The sequence below is a fragment of the Podarcis bocagei genome, assembly GCF_964188305.1.
Source record: "Podarcis bocagei genome assembly, chromosome: 10".
In the NCBI taxonomy this organism is placed as follows: domain Eukaryota; kingdom Metazoa; phylum Chordata; class Lepidosauria; order Squamata; family Lacertidae; genus Podarcis; species Podarcis bocagei.
In genome coordinates this window covers 2,984,838-3,005,443 of record NC_138135.1, presented here as the reverse complement: position 1 = coordinate 3,005,443, position 20,606 = coordinate 2,984,838, and the positions used below count along the sequence as shown (strand labels likewise).

The following is a 20,606-nucleotide window of genomic DNA, read 5'->3' as shown; positions in this document are numbered from 1 at the left end:
GAGTTTGACCAAACTGCGGGAAGTAGTGAAGGACAGAGGTGCCTGGCGTGCTCTGGTCCATGGGGTCACGAAGAGTCAGACACGACTAAACGACTAAACAACAACAACAAAGGATCTTCCCTGGCTCCCAGTGCATTTCCAAGCGCAATTCAAACTGTTGGTGTTGACCTGAAAGTGTCATGGCTGCATTTTTCAGGAAAAGAAAATTGTTGATCTAATGTATAGAGATCATTCCTAGTCTATTAGTTCAAGAAGGTTCTGTTGGTTTTACTCTGTGTGAGTCAAAGCTGATGTTTTCTCTAGCTGGAATATTTTAGCTGATCAGGGAGTTTCCTTTCTGCTGAGAGCAGGTGGTGGAATAAGTTGTTATGAGGTTATGCTGAACCTTCTTGTCTTTGGGAACCAGAAGAAGCTGGCTTAAACTGGAGTGAGCCAAGCTAGTTATGCAGTCCCAAGGTTACTCTGACATTGAATTGTTTATAAATTACAGTATTGAAAGGCGCCTGGTCCCACTTCCTATTCTGCTATTCTCTACTCTGCTTGTGTCTTTCTTACTTGAGTGCTGTTTCGCTATGCTATGTTGGGGTTTTACTGTAAATTCAGTTTTTGGATTCTTATGCTTCTTTGCCTTCAGTACTAAATTTATCTGCTGAATGGATTTTTTGCTGCCTCTGAGTGTTTTTTTTCTACTCTGCTAACTATATGTCAGTCTTGGAGATCATTATGGAGGAGCAAGATCTGCGACCTAAAGCCCTCAACCGCCTTGGCCCTGTAGACCTGAAGGAGCGTCTCCACCCCCATCCTTCACTCTGAACACTGAGGCCCTCCTCTGAGGTCCTCCTGCTGGTCCCCTCTCTGTGATAAGTGAGGGTACAGGGAAGCAGGCAGAAGGCAGAAGGCCTTCTTGGTGGTGGCGCCCACCCTGTGGAACGCCCTCCCTACAGAGGTCAAGGAAATGAACAACTATCTGACATTTAGAAGACAGCAGAAGGTAGACCTGTATGGGGAGGTTTTTAATGTTTGATGTTTTTTTTTTTTATATATAGATTTTTTATTGCGTTTCTTTTCATAGGTTAACAAATTTGTTTACATGGCAACATACAAGAAACATTTTTTATATATATGTATATGAAGAAAAATAAAAAAAAGAAGAAATATTAAGAAACTTTCCTTAACGTCCTTCAACAATTTTTGGACCTCCTCACATCCTCTCAGCATTGCATTCATTGTTCTGGCCAGTTCAGCAATTTGTTATCTTGTTTCCCATCTTATTATACCTTTAAATATATTATGTTACCAATTTCAAAAATTTGTAATTTAATTTTAAGACTCTTAATAAACATAATATTTTGTTTCAAATATGTCTCGTTTTTTTCCATCAATGCTTACTTTATCATTTGCTTAAAATAAATTGCAGAAGCATAATGTTTCTTAATCGTGCGCTATCTTAGCATTCAAACAACTTATAATGTTTTTGCAAATAGTCCTTAAATTTTTTCCAGTCCTCCTCCATTGTTTCTTCGCTCAGATCTCGGATTCTGCCAGTCATTTCTGCCAACTCCATGTAGTCCATCAACTGCGTCTGCCAGTCCTCCAGTGTGGGTAAATCTGGTGTTTTCCAGAACTTAGCGATGAGAATTCTAGCTGCTGTGGTTGCATACATAAACAAGGTTCTGTCCTTCTTTGGCACCTTCCGGTCCACCATGCCCAGAAGAAAGGCCTCTGGTTTCTTAGAAAAGGTATAATGTTTGATGTTTTACTGTCTTTTATGTGTACAGTGGTACCTCAGATTACATACACTTCAGGTTACAGACTTCGCTAAACCAGAAAATGGTTAAGAACAGTTTCAGGTTAAGTACGGACCTCCAGAACAAATTAAGTACATAATCTGAGGTACCACTGTATTGGAAGCTGCCCAGAGTGGCTGGGGAAACCAAACCAGATGGACAGGATATAAATACTACAATCATTCTTATTACATTGTGATTTTTTCTAGTTATTTTGGAATTCGTACTGCAATATCAGCTCATGAAATGTTATGGGTGGAGAAAATCACAGGGTTGCCGTAAATTATAATCCCACCCACAAACTCTCATTCACATACAGTCCGTAAATTTGGGAATGACACACACCTAACCTGTGCTAATACTGGCACTCTTTGGCCTGCACAGGCACACCTGGTGTGTAGAGCCTCCAGCCACAGGCACTGTCTATCATGAAAATGGCTCCTTTGACTGGGAAGATTCATGCAGTCACTGTCATCGGATGATGAGGGTTGTATCTCAGCTTGTCAGTCACTCTCACATTGCCTAGAAAGAATGAGAGGAACAGAAATGCTTTTGAGGTGCAACTTCTATATCAGCCCTGAGAGCCATTCCATGGACTCTGCACCCCTGTTTCTGATGACAGGTGTACATTATCCTCATCCTCAGGGGAAAAGAGACTTAAAGATGGAAGCCTGAGAGAGAGGAAAAGGTTTCTGGCTGCTTCCTGGGTGGGATTGCGTAAACCAAGATCCGCTTCTGAGAAGGCCTCCCCCCTCCCCTCTTCCTCTCGGGATTTCCTCTCCTCTCCAGGGGACCAGTGGTTTGACTGGGCAGAATGGCTGTGTCTGGACAGGGCAGGGGATTATGGGGTGGAAGGAGGATGGAGATTGCAGGAAGGAAGGAGTGGGGGAACTGGAACCCACCCCCCCCCCCACTATCCAGGGACCCGTCTCTGGTCGCCTTGAAGGGGTGGCCGATTCCTGGGCGGGAGGGAAAAGCAGCCAAGGCAGCCCCTCGATGGAGACGTCTCCCCAAAGACTGGTCTTCCTATCTCCCCACCCACCCCGCCAAAGCTGTGCTTCCTTCCCCAGGGATGCTCCCCTCCCTCCTCCCCCTCCCTTGGCCCCCTCCCTCTCTCCAGGAGTCTCCCCTGCACCCAGAGCCCCCTTAGCGCGGCTCACCCCTCGCCATACGCGACCCATCTCTCCCTCCGGAGGGGTCCCCAAGATGAGATGGAGAGGGACAGGGGGGGTCTCTGTCCAGGCGTCTCCCGCACCCATTAACCCTTTCCTGGCCCGCTTCTCCGCGCCCCAGGGATGCCTGCGAGGGGGAAACGGGGCCGGGGAGTCCTCGTGGGACCCCGTGGGTGGGCGCCCCACGTCCTCCCCTGCCAAGGAAAGCCCCCTTCGCTGCAGGCGTGCAGGGATCCAGGCCCCAAGGAAGGCGCTTGGGGTCTCTGGGTCCTTTTCTCCCCCTCCCTCCGACCCCTTTACCTCTTTGTGCTCGCTCCCGATCCTCCTTTCCTTTCCTGCAACATCCACGTGGGTGGGGATGCCGCCCCTCCTCCCCTTTGAGAACGCGCGCGCCCCTAGAGCTACGGATCAGAGCAGCAATCCGGAGTGGAAGCTCCACTTCCGGGAGACGCAGGCAGTTAGGGAGGGGGCTCACACCCCCCAGTCCTGGAACAGAAGAGCCGGATTGGAGGAGGAGCAATGTATTGGGGGAGGGATTTGGGATGGTGGGGGCGGGGTGAGAGGAGGAGGATGTGCCGGGAGGGGAGGGGAGGTATAGAGGAGGGGGGAGGAGAAAGTTTCCCCCCTCTCCTCTTCCTTTAGTGGATCGGAGAGCGGGGGAGGGGCTGATCCCGGGGATCCAGCTGCCAAGTGGGTCCCGTCCCTCCTACAAGGTTTGCATTGCAACACCCTCCCCTCCCCCACCCCACGAGCTTAGATCCCTCCGTCTTTTAGGTCTTGCTGCTGTTCAAACCAGGAATGGAGGGGGGCAGCTAAGCGACTCCCCCCAAATCCCAGCCCCCCACCCCAGCCTCTGACTCAGGCCAGGACAAGGACCGTGGACACAGGCCCCGTCCCGGCACAACAGCCAAGAGGCTCAGAAAAGCAGCCGATACAACTGGAGCCAGAAGCGGATTCCATGTGTCAAGGGAGAAATCTGCGGACGTTGCGGACGTGTTTGTTTGGTTTTTTTAATAAATTTTTATTGGTTTTCCAAACACAAAATAAACACAAACAATACACAATACACAAACATACAAACATATAAACATGTATAATTTCATAACCTTTTTTTCATACACCTTACTTCCCGGACTTTCCCATGCCTCCCCTTTTCTGCATCCTTATTTTACATTTCTTCAGCAACTCCTCCAATTAACTAATTATTCAATTCATTTTCTTTTAAGTTCTTCTCTAACTTATTAATTACAGCTGCAATTCTCTATTTCCCAATTCCTTGACATTTTAACACTCCTCAATTTTACAACAATTTTTAAGATATATTTTAAATTTCTTCCAGTCTTCTTCCACTGTCTCTTTCCCCTGGTCACGGATTCTGCCAGTCATCTCCGCCAGTTCCATATAGTCAATCACCTTCGTCTGCGTTGCGGACGTGTTTGTACGCTTGGGGGAGTATGGCTGCCTTGTGTCAAGTCTCCCCCCTTTGATAGTCCTTCCCTCGTGGTGTAAAATAAAAGTGGAACGGTGCAGATCCGATGTATGGCTGATTTTCTATGAATTTATAACAGAAGTATTGCGTATGTCTCGTGTGTGTGTGTGTGTGTGTGTGTGTACAAATTGAATGATTGGGGGGTGGTGGTTCCTGCCACACATGAATCCCAATCCCAAAGAAGGGCAGTGCCAAAGAATGCTCCAACTACTGCACAATTGCGCTCATTTCACATGCTAGCAAGGTTATGCTTAACATGCTACAAGGCAGGCTTAAGCAGTATGTGGACCGAGAACTCCCAGAAGTGCAAGCTGGATTTAGAAGAGGCAGAGGAACCAGAGACCAAATTGCAAACATGCCCTGGATTATGGAGAAAGCTAGAGAGTTCCAGAAAGACATCTACTTCTGCTTCATTGACTATGCCAAAGCCTTTGACTGTGTCGACCACAGCAAACTATGGCAAGTTCTTAAAGAAATGGGAGTGCCTGATCACCTCATCTGTCTCCTGAGAAATCTCTATGTGGGACAAGAATCTACAGTTAGAACTGGATATGGAACAACTGATTGGTTCAAAATTGGGAAAGGAGTACAGCAAGGCTGTATTTTGTCTCCCTGCTTATTTAACTTATATGCAGAATACATCATGCGAAAGGCTGGACTGGATGAATCGTGTAATAAAAAAATTAAGGTCTTATATATATAATAAATGTTCATAAATGTACCAAGCAAGCACATTCATAGATATGTGGACCACATGTCTGGAGCAGCACAGGAAGACCGTCCTGAAACCATTTAGACTCCCAAACTGACCAAACATTTTCTCTGCAAGGAGGGAGGGGTTGAGGGAACCTTCCCATTGTCTCAGGAATTGGGAAATCTCAAAGGAATGATCAGACTACCAGGAAAGGGAATCAGATAAGCCATTATCAGAGAACCTGGCAGACAGGAAAAACAACAACATTCACATTTCTGTTGTAGACCGCCTTTTCTGTGATGTAGGTATGATGTTTGTGGGGGGGTGGTCTTGGGTTATGCCCCTGCTGTGATGTATGGAGGGGTGGTCTTGAGCTCCAGGGCAGGAAATTTAAAATGTCTATATAAAGGCAGGCACACCTTTGTTCTGGGTCCTCCTCCTTTTCTGCGTGTGAGGGGAGCACACCAGAGAATACTGAGAAGCAATACTCTTGTGTCCCCCATAAGGGAAGAAGGGCAGCTTTTGTTTACAACAGATGGCACCCCAGATGGGACCTTCAGTTGCCCAGATTCAAGGGGGGGCCAAAGAAGGACCGGTGATCCAGCGCGCACCAGGCCATTTGCCAGGAGGAGCCACCATCCTCTAGTGACCCCAGGGTCTGGAAAGAACTGGAGTTCCAGCGGGGCTAACCAGAGGAAGCAACGCTTGATCAGGCCAGCCACAAATCAATTTATTTTTTAAAATAATCTTTTCAAGATCTGTCCTTCCAGTGAGGAGCCAGGGCTAATTTCCTTAAGAACGACTTGGATGATGCACTCAAGGGCATCCTGATCAAATTTGCAGATGACACTAAACTGGGAGGGGTGGCTAACACCCCAGAGGACAGGATCACACTTCAAAACGACCTTGACAGATTAGAGAACTGGGCCAAAACAAACAACATGAATTTTAACAGGGAGAAATGTAAAGTATTGCACTTGGGCAAAAAAAATGAGAGGCACAAATACAAGATGGGTGACACCTGGCTTGAGACAGTGGCATAGCGTGGGGGGTGCAGGGGGGGCCAGCCGCACCGGGCGCAACATCTGGGGTTAGGGCAAATCCACAGGTTAGAGGGCGCAAATCCACGGGTTAGGGGGCGCAAATTACTTGCCTTGCCCCGGGTGCTGACAACCCACGCTACGCCACTGGCTTGAGAGCAGTACATGTGAAAAGGATCTAGGAGTCTTGGTTGACCACAAACTTGACATGAGCCAACAGTGTGATGCGGCAGCTAAAAAAGCCAATGCAATTCTGGGCTGCATCAATAGGAGTATAGCATCTAGATCAAGGGAAGTAATAGTGCCACTGTATTCTGCTCTGGTCAGACCTCACCTGGAGTACTGTGCCCAGTTCTGGGCACCACAGTTCAAGAAGGACACGGACAAACTGGAACGTTTCAAGAGGAGGGCAACCAAAATGGTCAAAGGCCTGGAAACGATGCCTTATGAGGAACGGCTAAGGGAGCTGGGCATGTTTAGCCTGGAGAAGAGGAGGTGAAGGCAGGGGCGCCGACTTATAAAAAATATTGGGGGGGCCCATACCGGGGTCCTGCCGCTGGTTCGCTCGGGTAGCCGGGAGAACGCAGTTCGAGGTGGCGGTGTTGGGGAGAGACCCTCGCTCAGGGCGCCACTAGACTTGGCAGCCGGCGGCCTATCTGGGGGGTTTTGGAGCGTTTTTCGGCGGAGCGATTGGGGAGGAGGGGGCTTGTTGCCGGATTCTTCAGCTGAGCCGGAGATCCGCTGCTGGGGGTCCCTGGGCCGAGTTGTGAGCACGGCCTGCTGAAGGGAGATCCAGCCGATTGCGCGACAGGGACGGCCGGGGCTCTCCGGCTAGGGTGCGCGGCTGGCTGGCTGGCTGGCGAGGGAGCAGGTGGGGAGGAGGCGGGGGTCCTCACTCTCTTAGGAAACGCACCCGTGCGCCCGATTGCCACGAAGTCCGAAGGGTGCGTGTGTGGAATTAAAAAGCAAAAACGAGATACGGGCAGGGCAGGCAAAGAGTTTTCTGCAAGAGGATGGAGGGCAGGTTGAAGAGAAAATCACTCAGGATGAGACAGTCAAATCAGCCATGATAAAATGGGCTCAGGATATTGGGTATAACATCATGTTTGAGGACTGGGAAAGGTTATGGACCACCGGAATGAAATTCACGGCATGTAATGCCTTGAAGGAAAATATTATGAAAATGATTTATAGGTGGTACATGACCCCAGTCAAGCTTGCAAAAATATATCACCTGTCTGATAATAAATGTTGGAAATGTAAGGAGGCTGAAGGGACATTCTTTCACCTCTGGTGGACTTGTCCAAAAGTGAAGGCCTTCTGGGAAATGATCTATAATGAGTTAAAAAAGGTATTTAAGTATACCTTTCCCAAGAAACCAGAGGCCTTCCTCTTGGGCATTGTTGGCCAGAAAGTGTTAAAGAAGGATAGAACTTTCTTTATGTATGCAACTACAGCAGCAAGAATACTTATCGCAAAATATTGGAAGACACAAGATTTGCCCACACTGGAAGAGTGGCAGACGCAATTGATGGACTACATGGAACTGGCTGAAATGACTGGCAGAATCCGAGATTTGGGAGAAGAAACAACGGAAGAGGACTGGAAAAAATTTAAGGACTATTTACAAAAACAATATAAGTTGTATGAATGTTAAAAATTTACACGATTCGGAAACTATAGCTTCAGCAATTAGATTTGGGAAACAGGAAATTATATTTTAAGTAAGAAAAGGTCAAAATCTAAGGTAATACTATGTTTAATTTAAGATATAAGTAACTGATGAAAAGTACGTTAAATTTAGAGGTATAGTATTTGAAAAGTACAAAATAAGGTACGAAACAAGGTAATAATTTGCTGATATCTTTATTATAAAGAATGCAGGGTAAGGGAGATGCGAGGAAGTCCAGTTAGTTATATAAAAAATGTGTTGAATGGTTGGTTTTCTTTTCTTCTTTTTCTTTTTTTCTTTTTCTTGTTCTTTTACTTTTTTCTTCAGTGTATGTTTCTAACTTTGTATTTGAAAACTTAATAAAATATTTATAAAAAAAGAAGAAGAGAAAATCCTTTCGCTTTTCTGGGGCGCAGGGAAGTCTCAGAGCCGGAGGTTGGGGAAGGGACCCCCTTTGCTCTGCCCTCTTCTCCCGTCTTAGATTCGCATGGGGGTCCCCGCCCGAGCTTGCCTGCCCACCGGGCCACACAAGGGCCGCGCTCTACGCGGCACACTTTGCTAGCCGCGCAGCTGTCCTCCGCGGCTGTGGAGCGGCCCTGCGCCGGTGCCCAGCTCCTCTGGGCGCCCGCTGCGCTGCCAATGACAAGCGGGCGACGTCGCGGGCGGGGAAGGCGTCGCTTTCTTTCCCGATCCTTCATCCTCCCAGTCTTCCAGCCCTTTTTTGGGTTGGAAGCTCGTCTCGTTCGCCCTTCTCCTTTCTTCACCCTGCGCGCAATTTTCCTCCCTCGTCTCCCTCCCCATTTCTCCTTCCTCCCTTCCTTCCTTCCTTCCTGACGGGCTTGGGCTCGGGCTCAGGCTCGGGGTCGGGGTCGGGCTCCGGGTCGGGCTCAGGCTCGGGCTCGGGCTCGGGCAGCCACAGCGTCGGCGGTGTTGGCGATCGGCGGCGCGGGGGGAAGGCCCTCCCGGGGGAGCCGGCGCTGCTCAATGGGGTTGCCAAGGAGACAGGCCGGCCGCCCCCCTCCCCCGGCCCGGCGCCCCCCGCCGCACCGGTGCCCGTTATTGAGCTGGTGCGCGCCGGGCGCCCTATAAAAGCTGCGGACGCGCCCACCGCCGCCCGAGATTATTGGGGGGGCTGAGCCCCCCCAAACGAATTTTTGAGGGGGCTCGGGCCCCCTCAGGCCCCATGGAGTCGGTGCCTATGGGTGAAGGGGTGATATGATAGCCATGTTCAAATATATAAAAGGATGTTACATGGAGGAGGGAGAAAGGTTGTTTTCTGCTGCTCCAGAGAAGCGGACACGGAGCAATGGATCCAAACTACAAGAAAGAAGATTCCACCTAAACATTAGGAAGAACTTCCTGACAGTAAGAGCTGTTTGACAGTGGAATTTGCTGCCAAGGAGTGTGGTGGAGTCTCCTTCTTTGGAGGTCTTTAAGCAGAGGCTTGACAACCATATGTCAGGAGTGCTCTGATGGTGTTTCCTGCTTGGCAGGGGGTTGGACTCGATGGCCCTTGTGGTCTCTTCCAACTCTATGATTCTATGATTCTATGATTCTATGATTCTATGACTTCTCTGAAGGAGGAGGAGTTGTGGTGGTAACCTGAGGGTCTTCTCACCTGTCCGGTTCCTTCTTTCCCCTCCCCATGATTACATTCCTGAGGACAAAGGGGACTTCACTGTTTCCTTCTCCCAGAGGGAAGGGCTGGTCACTGTCCTGTGTTTCAGTCTGTACTGAATCCACTTCCATATGCAGGTCCTTTGTGAGTGGAATGATCTTCTGTCTAGGACCATCAAGGTTGGCATGCCAACTGGGTAGGGCTCGCTGTGGATATGTTGGCTGCCTTGTGTCAAGTCTACCCCCCCCCCCTTTGATAGTCCTTCACTCATGGTGTAAAATAAAAGTTGAACGGTGCAGATCCGATGTACGGTTGATTTTCTATGAATTTATAACAAGTGTCATGTATGTCCTGTGTGAGTGAGTGTGTGTGTGTGTTGTTTGTACAAACTGAATGATTGGGCGGGGGGTTCCCTGCAACACATGAATACCAATCCCAAAGAAGGGCAGTGCCAAAGAATGCTCCAACTGCTGCACAATTGCGCTCATTTCACACGATAGTAAGGTTATGCTTAAAATGCTACAAGGCAGGCTTAAGCAGTGTTACGGTAAAATCTGGGTGCGAGGCTGCTCTGCCACTCAGCTCATCGGACTAAGTCCGTGGGTCCCTGCGGAGGAAAATGAGCTCAGCCGGAGACAGGAGCCAACGGCAGGAGATCCAAGTTTATTGCACAACAGGTTCAAGGCGAGATTGAACAGCGAGAAAGGGGTGACATGAACTTTTGAAACTTCCCTCCATGTCCCAGAATACAGTGCGAAATACATCATGAATATATTAAAGAGAGGTTGGGTTACATGGATTACATCATGAATACATTAAAGAGAGGTTGGGTTACACAGGATTAACATATGGAGGAGGGAAGGGGGAATATGCAGAGCTGGAGATATTCGCAGTGATGAGAAAACAATGGTCCATGTATGCATGGTCTGCCACCTGGCATTGCCCGGAGGAAAGGCTTGGCAGAGCGATTTGACCTGAGTACGTGACACCTCGCTTGAGGGATCATGGAGGCCGGGGAGGTGTTATGGAGTCCTGAAGAGACTGAATCGATCGGCACCAAGAGCAAAGAAATCGGAGTTGTGGTTGATTTTATACGATTTTCTAAAGATTTTAGCCGTTTTTAGTCCATGATTGAAATTGGAAACAAAATAGATACATTGTAGCAGGAGTTGACACTTTTATGAGTTCACAAGTTTTGGTTCCATTGTTCTCCCAGCGGTGAGCCATCAGCAGCTTGTCAAGAGGTTAAATGAGGCGTGCAGGAGCTCGCTGAGCTAGCTCTGCAAGGCGAATGCATGGTTCTGATTGGGTAGAACCCCATTGAAAGAATGGGGATACAGCTTCGTACGGTCAACTCACAGTAAAGATAGAGCGGGGAAAGGCATAAGGATTTGGGCTTATTTCGCCCGTAATAGGAAAGGGAAAAGGCACTTTATTTATGGGGCTTGGGGTAGAGTGTGGTGCTTGTGTAATGGTGTGGGGGCTGAGGGGTCCACGTGGGGCTGGGTGCCCTCGAGGTCATCGCCTCAGACCCTCTGGTGACCGGTGGAAGGGTAGGAGGAAGACATGCCCCCCCTACCGTATCAGTAGTATGTGGACCGAGAACTCCCAGAAGTGCAAGCTGGATTTCGAAGGGACAGAGGAAGCAGAGACCAAATTGCAAACATGCGCTGGATTATGTAGAAAGCCAGAGAGTTCCAGAAAGACATCTACTTCTGCTTCATTGACTATGCCAAAGCCTTTGACTGTGTCGACCACAGCAAACTATGGCAAGTTCGTAAAGAAATGGGAGTGCCTGATCACCTCATCTGTCTCCTGAGAAATCTCTATGTGGGACAAGAAGCTACAGTTAGAACTGGATATGGAACAACTGACTGGTTCAAAATTGGGAAAGGAGTACGACAAGGCTGTATTTTGTCTCCCTGCTTATTTAACTTATATGCAGAATACATCATGCGAAAGGCTGGACTGGATGAATCCTGTAATAAAAAAATTGAGGTCTTATATATATAATAAATGTTCATAAATGTACCAATCAAGCACATACATAGATATGTAGACCACATGTCTGGAGTAGCACAGGAAGACCGACCTGAAATCATTTTGATTCCCAAACTGACCAAATGTTTTCTCTGCAAGGAGGGAGCGGGTGAGGGAACCTTCCCACTGTCTCAGGAATTGGGAAATCACCATCTCAAAGGAATGGCCAGACTACCAGGAAAGGGAATCAGATATGGCAATATCAGATAACCTGGCAGACAGGAAAAACGACAACATTCAAATTTCTGTGGTGACCACCTTTTCTGTGATTTAGGTATGGTGTTTGTGGGGGGTGGTCTTGGGTTACACCCCTTCTGTGATGTATGTGTGATGTATGGAGGGGTGGTCTGGAGCTCCAGGGCAGGGCATTCAAAATGTCTATATAAGGGCTGGCACGCCTTGGTTTGGGGTTCTCCTCAGGGGAGCACCCTGTTGCAACAGATCAATCAAGATCAGGCTTACTAGCTGCTTTGCTTCTCAATAATCTCTGGTTGCCTCTGTTATTTCCTCCAAACGATGGAGAAGCTACAAGGGACTCTATAAAGGGCTCTTGTGTCCCCCATAAGGGAAGAAGGGCAGCTTTATTTACAACAGATGGCACCCCAGATGGGACCTTCGGTTGCCCGGATTCTGGGGGCAAGGAAGGACTGGTGATCCAGCGCACACCAGGCCATTTGCCAGGAGGAGCCACCAGTCCTCTAGTGACCCCAGGGTCTGGAAAGAACTGGAGTTCCAGCGGGGCTAACCAGAGGAAGCAACGCTTGATCAGGCCGGCCTCAAATTGATTTATTTTTTAAAATAATCTTTATTGATTTAAATTACAAACATATATAAAGAATTTGCAATCTCATACTGCAAAAAAGAAAAATAAAGAAAAAACAATTAAGAAAAAAGGAAAGAAGAAAATACAGAAAAAGAAAGAAGAAGCAGATTTATGTGCATTAAAAAACTTAATCTTCCTAATTAAATAAAAAAGACTTCTGACAAAACGAGTCTTCCAATCATTCTCATGGTACTGTTTATACTGTCGTTGTTGTTTTTTTGCACAGTTATATATTCTTTAATATTGTTCCCGTCTACTCCACGAACAATATTTGTTGTGTTTACAAGTATCACTCAAGTTCTGCTAATATGGTGTGGTTGGTACAGTATGATCTTATATAATCCTTAAATATCCTCCATTCTCCAAATATTTTCTGGTTCAATTCTCCTCTAACTCTTCCCGTAGGTTTTGCTAGTTGTAACTATTCTAACATGAGTATATGGCTTCTCTTGGTGATGTCCACAAGGGTATTTATATTTATTCCAGATTTTATATCACGATTTTCTTATCACATGGCTCAAAAATCCCCTGTGGACCTTCACTTTTTCGTATATTAAAGAAGACTGCCATCCAGACCGATTCTCGTGGCCTTCCAAGTCTAATAGGTCCATATCTTTTAGTGTAATCCAGTCTTTTATTTTTTTTTAAAAAAAGATATTTATTAAAGTTTTAAACAATAAAACACACATCACAATCAGAAAAAAGAAAAACATTATCCCAATCGAATACAGACGGAAAAATACAGCAAACAACGAAAAAAGTAAAAGAAAAAAAGACATAGAAAGACATAAAAATCCAATTTCTAACAAATTATTTTCATAACCCTTTTTCCAGACTCCCTCACATCTCCCTTTTCTGTGTTCCCTTTTACAGGATTGTATTCAGCAGTACCATGCCCTCTTTCAAATCTTATTCTATATTGTACATTTCAACTATTATGTCTCCGATTTTCCACTTTATTTCCATTTGTTTAAGTTTAACATAATATTGTTCTAACTTCTTTCACCCTTATTCTTATAAAGCATTTTTTACATAATTATGTAAATTATGTAGTGTAATCCAGTCTTTTATCCAAACCAATCCTGCCGCCGCATGGTAGAATTCCAAATCTGGCAACGCAAAACTTCCTCTCTCCTTTTGATCTGTTAATAACTGGTGTTTAATTCTCGGTTTCTTTCCACTCCATATAAATCTAGACATTTCCCTTTTCCACTCCTTAAAACAATTCATTTCTCCTAAAATGGGCCTTGTTTGGAATAAGAACATCATTTTGGGAAGGATATTCATTTTCACAACCGAGACTCTTCCCCAGAGTGAGAGATGGAGTTTGGTCCAGGTTTCCATATTTTTTTAATTTCTTTCCATACTTTACTAGAATTATCCTCATATACATTTAAACTTTTATTTGAAATCCAGATCCCTAGGTATTTAACCTTATTTTTAATTTCCAGGCGTATTTTTTCTTGAAGTTCTTTTTTCCCCTTCCATTGTGAGGCTTTTTGTCAGTAATTTAGTTTTTAGGTGGTTTATTTTCAGCCCCAGGCCGGCCATAAATTAATCTAGCAAAAGACCCCGGGGTGGCCAGGAGCAGCGCATGCGGACGTGAGTCTAGGAATGGAGAAGATTGTGGGCGGGATTCTCTGAAACACCCAGCAACCCAGATTCTCATCCTTTGCTGTCTCTTTTGCTGACGGTCTTCACTCCCAGCCTTCCTGGCAAGAGGTGGCAAGGAGGGGGAGGGGAGAACGGGAGAATTGGGGAGAATTGGGGTTCTGCAATTAGAGAGGCAATTAACTGCAAGGGGAGAACGCCAATCAAAGCTCTCATTCCCTGTCGGGGAACCTGAGATCTGAAACTTTACCTTTTTCCCAAGGAAGACGCCCAAGGCTGGTCCAAGTGGCCACTTTGGATAGCAAGGGACTTGGGCTCGGTTTCAGATTTCTCTTTTTCTCCTAAATGCAGCTGCACCGGCAGCACCAAGATCCGGGAGGACGTGACTGGTGCGCGTCAGAGCGCAAGGGCGTTTCCAGCTCCTTTCCGTTCTCTCTGGAGCAGCCGGATTTGGCACTGGGCTGCCAGGCGTCCAATGGAAAGGAACTCTTTTTCCTAGCGTGTAAGAGGCAGAAAAGGTTGCTGGGACCCCATGGGATAAAGAGGGAGAAGGGCTTTGTAGAGTCCTTCATAGAGGAGACGAATGACTGTCAGGTCAGGAAAGACCTGGGAAAAGGCTAGTGGGTTTTTGGTTTGGTTTTGGCTTTGGTTGAAAAATGGGATCCCCACATTCTAAGAGTTCTAACTGCCAGACTCAAAGGCATGTGCTGGTCGCAGCAGGAGGGGGGGGTCTCCCTAGATGCTTCAGCAGCCGGCCTCCTCTGGGTCTCCTGGCCCCCTCCTCTCCTCCCTCTGAGCCTGAACTGCTCTCTGCCCCAGACTCTTCCCACCCACCAAACCCTGTTTCCTCCTCAGCTTCCAACACCTCCCCTTCCATTCTGCTCCCTTTTCTCCTTCTTTCTGCTCTTCGCCATCCCACCACCAGGAAGGCAGCCCTCCTTCAGAAACACCAAGAGAGTAAACAGACAGTTCTTTGAATGGAGAGGAGCAGAAAGCGGAGTCCCCTCAAGACCAGTATTGGGACCTGTGGCTTTTCAACTTGTTCATAAATGATCTAGACTTAGGAGGGAGCAGGGAGGGGGCAAAGTTTGCTGATGGCAGCAAATTTTCCAGGGTTGTTCAAACAGAGAGAGATTGCAAGGAGCTCCAAAAGGACTTCTTCAAAGGGAGTGAATGAACAGATACAGCTCATTGTCAATGAGATTAAAGTGGTGCATTTTGGGACAAAAAAACAACACCTCTTAATATCATGTACAGGCTCATGGGGTCTGAACTGGATTTCCTGTGTGCTCTAGGAGACCAGGGGAGAGGGGAGCTGGTCACAGCAGGAGGGGGAGTCTCCCTGGATGCTATCTTCCCCAAACTCCAGAAAAAGCAGGAGCTCTGGGGTTGCCCCATGGGGTTCAAGAGTGAAGATGCCCCCACCAGGAGATTTCCCTGGTACCTAAAGCCCCTCCTTCCCCCTCTTGAAATTAGGCTTGGGGGAAAATATCCCATACAAGTTTTCTTCATGACCCGCAGGAGGCAGCGATGAAGTTCTGGTGAAGAAGCAGTGCTTGGAGATCATGCGGTGGGAGAATGACAGAGTTTGGAGCAAAAACCAAAGGTACTTTCATCTAAAATTATACTCACCATTGTGAGATGCTGCCTCCATTATTTCATTGTTATACTGTTTTACATATAAACACCAGAACTTCACATATACCTCTTGTTTTTAGGAATGATTTCCTGTTGAGTTCTTTTTTTTTAAATATCCAATCATATATTTAGAATATAATGTGTCACAATGAAATTAACTCTAAAAATATCAGCAATTCAAGCAGAAAATCACTCTCAGCAATTACAATAAATGCTTACTTGATATAGTCAATAAACGTAACAGTGAAGTCACAATACATAAAACACCACAATACTTTAAAAAGTATATAAAAAGATCAAACTGAGCTGCAAAGTCAAATAACTTTTTGCTTCTTAAATCACACCTTTTTTGAGTTTTTTTATTTTCAATGCAGAATCATAACAAAAATTACAAACATTGAATCCAAAATAATACTATCCAGACAAAAATCCCGGGAACATATAGAAAAAAAAAAACAGAAAAGGAAAAGGGAAGAGAAAAAAAACAACCAAAGGAAACGAAACTAAACTAAATAAAAACAAAAAAGCACACATCTACAGAACAAAACCATATCATTCCGTACATAAACACAAATTGACTTCCTTCCTTTGTTCTAAGACCTCAAAAAATTTACTCTTATTGTATTGTTGTGTCTAATTAGATTACTTCCATCTTTGTGCTTTTTTACACAATTTTTCTTATTCTTTAACCCTGTAAAGCTTCATTCATTACATACCAATATACTAACTCCAGAACAATGTTTTTTCATATAGTCTTTAGCACAACCCCATTCTTTTAATAATTTCTGGTCCGATTGTCCCCTTATGTAAGCTGTGAGTCTTGCCAGATTTATGTATTCACAAAATTTAATTTGCCAATCTTTCACTGATGGAAGTTTTCTGCCTTTCCAGTTTTTAGCTATAAGCATCCTGGCAGCTGTTGTTGCATAAAGGAATACTTTCCTTTGATTTTCAGGGATATCATTTGTAATTAAACCTAAAAGGAATGCCTCCGGTTTTTTACTAAAAGATATTTTAAACATCTTTTTGAGTTCTTCATAGATTTCATTCCAGAATTGTTTAATAGGTCAGCATTCCCACCACATGTGAAACATTGTTCCTATTTCTTTTTTACATCTCCAACAGGTATTCGATTTTAATTTGTAAATTTTAGCCAATTTTACCGGAGTTAAAATACCATTGGTACACCATTTTCATAAAATTTTCTCTTATTGTATAACATGCCGTGAATTTAATATCATATTTCCATAATTTCTCCCATTGATCCAGCCGAATTATATATCCTATATCACATGCCCATTTAATCATAACTTCTTTTACTTCTTCATCCTTTAATTCCCATTCTAATAATAAATTATACATTTTGGATATATATTTTTTTGAGTTTCGTAATAATACTTTTTGTAATTTTGATTCTTCTTTTTCAAATCCTATTACTTTATCCTGGTTGAATATTTGTGCAATTTGGTTATATTGTAACCATGTGGTACAGTATTGGGTCACCTCATCGTATGGTCTTAGTTTTAATTGGCCCTGTTCTTCCTTTAGGAGCTGCTGGTAAGTTGCCATTCTTCCTATAGTATTTTTCTTTTTAACCAATATTACTTCTAGCGGTGAGACCCACCATGGGGTTTTTGGTTCTAACAACCTTCTATGCCTCATCCAGACCTTGTATAGTGCATTTCTAATTACGTGGCTTAGAAATTCTTTATGAACTGCCACTTTGTTATAAATTAGATAGGCACGCCAACCATATCTGTTGTTCCATCCCTCCAAATCCAAAATGTCACTGTTATCCAATTTGATCCAATCCTTGATCCAAGTAAAGCATGCTGCATCGTAATATAGTCTCAGGTCTGGGAGTCCAAAACCTCCCCGCTCTTTTATGTCGGTTAATAATTTATGTTTGATCCGTGGCTTTTTGCCTTGCCATATAAACTTTGTTAGGTCCATTTTCCATTTTTAAAAACAATCGTCTTTACCTATTATGGGAATCATTTGAAAAAGGAACAGAAGTTTTGGTAAGATATTCATTTTAATAGCCGAAATTCTATCCCAGAGTGTTAATTTCAATCTTGTCCAAGTTTCCATTTCTCTTTTTGTTTCTTCCCAAAAAATTTTATAATTATCTTCAAACAAATTTATATTTTTCATTGTTATTTGTATACCTAAATATTTTACTTTTTTTACAATTTGTAATCCAAATTTTTCTACCAGTTCCTTTTTCTCTTAATCTCCTATGTTTTTTACCATTAGTTTCGTTTTTTCTTTATTCAAAGCAAAACCTGATACCCTTCCAAAGTTTTCCATTTTTTCTAGAGCCGTTGCTACGCTTTCCTTTGGATTTTCCACCATTAAAACTAAATCATCTGCAAATGCCCTTATTTTGTATATTTTCTCTCCTAGGGATATTCCATTTATTTCTTGCTCCAATCTGATTTCTTGATTTAATATTTCCAAAACCAAAATGAATAACAAAAGTGAAAGTGGGCACCCTTGTCTGGTGCCCTTCTGTATTTTAAAATAATCAGTCGTGTCATTATTTATTATTATATTTGCTTCTTGTTGTTCATAAATTGCTTTTTTTTTTGCATTTTAAAATTTTTTATTGATTTCCAACCAATTATACATTTTCTTGTTGTTCATAAATTGCTTTTAACCCTCTTGTGATTTGGTCTCCCATGTCCATCTGGTCTAATAATATTTTTAGAAATTTCCATGATACTTTGTCAAACGCCTTTTCCGCGTCCACAAAAACAAAGGCTACCTTCTTACTTGGTTTCATGTCTAAATACTCGATCATATCAATCACTATTCTTATATTGTCACTCATTTTCCTGCCCGGCAAGAACCCTGCCTGTTCTTTATTTATACATTCCTGCAAAACTGTCTTTAATCTTGTTGCCAGTATTTGTGCATAGATCTTGTAATCATTATTTAGTAATGATATTGGTCTATAATTGGTTATAAACTCTTTATTTCGTCCTTGTTTTCGGATTACTACTATGTGCGCCTGTCAGTAACTGCTGCAGAACCTTTGCGCGGAGGTCGTCTCCCGGCACATAGAGAACCCCTTTGCGTAGTAGCAGTCCGTCGCGTATCTGGAACTCGTCGTCCTTCACTGTGCCTCTGTGCACCTCCTCCATCTTGGCTTGTGCGAACGAGTCCGTCTGCAGCGCGCGACGCACCTCGTCCAGGTTCACTGTGGCTGAAGCGCATGCCCACGCTTTCGGTGCGAAAATGTGCTTGGCCGCTACCGGTGCCGCTTCCTCGAGATACTGCGGCTTCCTGGACAGTGCATCCGCCATGATGTTGTTGTCTCCCGGGATGTATTCTATCCGGAAGTCGAAATCCACAAAGAACTCCACCCAGCGGATGTGTCTCTGGTTCAGAAACCGCGCCGTGCGCCAGTACTCCAGGTTCTTATGGTCTGTGCGGACCTGCACTGTGTGTTTGGCTCCGATGAGGAAGTGTCGCCACGCCTTGAAGGCTGCATGAATGGCCAGCAACTCCCTGTCCCAGATGGTGTAGTTCTGTTCCGACTTGCTAAGTTTCCTGGAGTAGAATGCGCACGGCCTCCAGTCCCCTTGCAGATCTTGCTGCAACAGGACCGCCCCCACCGCTCTGTCTGAGGCGTCCGTTTCAACCCTCATCGGTTTGCTGGGGTTTACGTGCAGCAGCTGTTCTTCGGACGCAAAGGGACGCTTGAGCTTCTGAAAGGACTGCTCCGCCTGATCCGTCCAGGTGAACTTCTTCTTTTTGGAGCTGAGGGTGTCGGTGATGGCCGCCGTCTCCATCGCGAATCCCTTGATGAACTTGCGATAGAAATTGGCGAAGCCGACAAACTTCTGGACCTCCTTCCTATTGCATGGGCTCTTCCAGTCGAGCACCGAGCGGACTTTGGCGCTATCCATGGCGAGTCCCTTGTCGGACAGCTTGTAGCCCAGGAAATCCACCTCCGTCATGTCGAATTGGCACTTCTCCAGCTTGGCGTAAAGTCTGTGCTCCCGCAGTCTCTGCAGGACCTCCTTGACGTCTCTCTCGTGAGCCTCCTGCGATTCCGAGAAAATCAGGATGTCGTCCAGGAAGCAGACACACTTCTTGTAGAGGAGTCCCGCTAACACGTGGTGCATAAAAGCTTGGAAGCAGTGAGAACCGTTTTGGAGACCAAATGGCATAACTCGATATTCATAGGTGCCCAAAGGTGTAAACATGGCCGTCTTCCACTCATCGCCCTCCCTCATGCGTATAAGGTTGTACGCTCCTCGTAAGTCCAACTTGGTGAAGATCCGTCCCTTCCTCACCGTCGCGAGCAGGTCGTCGATCTTGGGCATGGGGAAAGCTGTGGGCTTTGTCTTGGAATTTATGAGCCTATAATCAACTATCAGCCTTTTTTGGGGCGTGTCCTTTTTCTTAACGAAAAACACGGGGCTGCCCCCCACTGCTTTGGATTCTCGGATGAATCCCCGCTTCAGGTTGTGATCTATGAACTCCCTGAGTTCTTGCAGTTCGTCTTCAGACATGGAATACAGCTTTCCAGTAGGCAGCGTCGTCCCCGGCAGGAGGTCAATCTTGCAGTCGTAGGGCCTGTGGGGTGGCAGCTTGTCCGCCTCTTTCTCACAGAAGACCTCCAAAAACGCCTTGTACTTGGTCGGTACTGCTTGCACCATGCCTAGGTGTAGCTGTGATTCATCCTCCTGCCCCTCTCCTTCCGGGCTGGGCTGGATGCAATGTTCCACGCAGTAGGAGGAGCCGAAGGTCAATTGACGCTGGTACCATGCCAATGCCGGGCTGTGCCTATCCAGCCAGCTCATGCCTAACACTATGGGTGTATCCGACAGGTGGGTGACGTTGAAGCTTATGACTTCGCGGTGATTCCCAATTTGCATCACCATGGGGGGTGTTTGTTGTGCCACCTGTCCTCCCAGTAGCTCCCTGCCATCGACCGTGACTACGTTCAGGGGCATCATGGCTGGTAAGAGCGCTATGCGATGTTGCCGGATAAAGTCCACTCCTACAAAG

The 20,606-nt window shown here is 45.6% G+C and overlaps 2 protein-coding genes and 1 long non-coding RNA gene across 5 annotated transcripts in view; 1 reads left to right on the top strand and 2 right to left on the bottom strand.

The window, feature by feature from the left end:
- The window catches only part of LOC308595609 (uncharacterized protein), a 131,833-nt gene extending 129,160 nt beyond the window's left edge, over positions 1-2,673 (bottom strand). For 2 of the 3 annotated variants that reach the window (XM_081210056.1, XM_081210057.1), the window contains exon 1: positions 2,138-2,673. The gene's annotated coding sequence lies outside the window, so the exon portion shown is untranslated. The remainder of the gene's footprint in view (positions 1-2,137) is intronic. The other variant, XM_081210058.1, reaches the window with a different exon arrangement.
- LOC308595650 (uncharacterized protein) overlaps positions 1-5,252 on the bottom strand; it is a 302,145-nt gene extending 296,893 nt beyond the window's left edge. The window contains exon 1 of the mRNA XM_081210190.1: positions 3,260-5,252. The gene's annotated coding sequence lies outside the window, so the exon portion shown is untranslated. The remainder of the gene's footprint in view (positions 1-3,259) is intronic.
- LOC308595857 overlaps positions 1-20,606 on the top strand; it is a 95,629-nt gene that overhangs the window by 71,028 nt on the left and 3,995 nt on the right. The window lies entirely within an intron of this gene.